Raw genomic sequence first — 2,055 nt, 5'->3', positions numbered from 1 at the left:
CCCCCCCCCCCCCCCTCTCTGCAACAGAACCACCTCTCCCTGCCACCCTCTGCCCAGCCACCTTCCATACCTGCCACAGCCACCAAATGTCGCCATATCTACCACCATCACCTACCCTCCCTTTTCCCCCTCTCTCTAGCCCATTATTTCACTGATTTCTCACCATTCCTTTCTCTGAAACCCTAGGTGAGAAATCAGTAAAATAAGTGAGTCTATAGACGAATTCGAAGCGTGCAGGAAGGCTAGAAGGAGATGTAGCAACGTGGGTCGAAGTCAGAAACAACTTTCATCATGATTGGTGAGATGAATTTAAAACCCTAGTTTTACTGTTTTTGGGGAAATTTAGGGATTTGGTTTGTAAACCCTAATTGGGTGTCCTGGGTATAAATAGGGGATATGTATTATGTGTAGAGGGTGTTCTTGGTTAGCCGAGATACCCCCTAATTGGGTTAATTTCAGTTTAATTCCAATGTCAATTTACTGTTAATTTAGGGTTCTTTAATCTTTAATTTGCAATTTCAATGTCCTGTTATGTTATGCTTTTTGCAATTCTATTTTGCACTGTTATGTTCATGTTCTTGTGTATGTTAATGTTCATGTAAATCACCATGTTTGTTAAGTTCTAATTCACCACTAGGGTGAGAAGTCAACTGAACTTTGTTGGTTAGCCATTTGGGTTAGACCCTGTTGAGCTCAAAACATTTAGGTTAGTAACATTCCAAAGGTTCACTGGCTTGTGATTAGTGGTGCTTTAAACAGACCATTAATGCTAGGAGTTAGTCATAATCTAAGGGATTCAAAAAGCCATATTAGTTAGAGACCTAGACCCTAAATGACTTGTGATTGCATATGCTTTAATCAGATAGACAATGCTAGGGGTTATCCAAGGACTTTAGGTAGTTAACTAACCACATGACAGGGATGTAACCAAGGTGAACTAGCTAGGTGAAGGAGAATTCTCATCCATCTTCATACACCTCCATCTTCAACTGTTTTGCTTGTTTTCTGTTTTCTTTCATTTATTTTACCTTCATTGCTCACTGTTTGTTTTCTCTCATGCTCACAGTGGTGTCTTAACACCACAATCTTTACTTGTTTCACTCACTGTTTACTGCCTCCATTCAGCTCCATGTTAGCTTAGGAAGCATCTAGAGAAGCTAGAAAACAACATTTGCTCCCCCTTGTCCCTGTGGACTTTCCCTTTCTTCCCATTCTAGCTAAAATTGACCCTGTATACTTGCAGGTCAATTTGTAGGTTGTTTATAAAACCCACCAAGTTTTTGGCGCCGCTGCCGGGGACTCGGTTGCGGCGCATATGTTGTTTTTCTTTCCTTGCTCATTTGCTTGCTGCTGCTTTTAAATTGCAGCTTCACTTGCATCATTTGCTGCTTACAGGGCATTCTTGCTGTTTACATCTTCATCTAGTTGTTGGCTTGTTGTTCTTGCACAACATCAGAGCATCTTCTTTCCTGTTGCTTTAGTGCACTGCTGTGAACTGCTTAGCCCATTTGCACTGCCTCTGATGTTGCTGGTGAACTGGTGGAACTGAGGCTGTTACTCTCCCTGTTGCTGCCTGTTGCTGCCTTCTGCACCTGTTGCTGTTGATCTGCTCCTGCTGCAAAGCCCTGAGCTGGTGAGCCTGCTGAAGACCAAGCCCAACAGGACTGTGCTGCTGAGGAGAAAATCACAAGCCCAACTGGGCCTGCTGAAGTTGCTGCCAAGCTTAACAAGTTGAGCCAAGCCCAACTGGGCCTCAACAAAGACAAAAGCTTAGGATGATCCAAAGCCCAACTGGGCTTTTGCAACTTAACTGAGCAGCTGGGCTGTGCTTAAGCAAGTAAGCCTAAACCCATTAAGAGAACCCAACCTGTGGGCTTCCATTTTTAATTTGTGGGCTTGTAATAATTTTTGTTTTTCTTTATTTTTTATTTGGGCTTGTAATAATTTTTCTTTTTCTTCTTTTTCTTTCTTTTATGGGTTTGTAATTATTATTGTTGTCTTTATTTTCTTTTATGGGTTGTGCTAATTTATGCTAGGATAAGTTCAAAAAAAAAA

This window comes from Papaver somniferum, unplaced genomic scaffold (genome assembly GCF_003573695.1).
Source record: "Papaver somniferum cultivar HN1 unplaced genomic scaffold, ASM357369v1 unplaced-scaffold_117, whole genome shotgun sequence".
NCBI classification, from domain to species: Eukaryota; Viridiplantae; Streptophyta; class Magnoliopsida; order Ranunculales; family Papaveraceae; genus Papaver; species Papaver somniferum.
The sequence above is the reverse complement of the archived record's forward strand: the minus strand, read 5'-3'. Positions refer to the sequence as shown.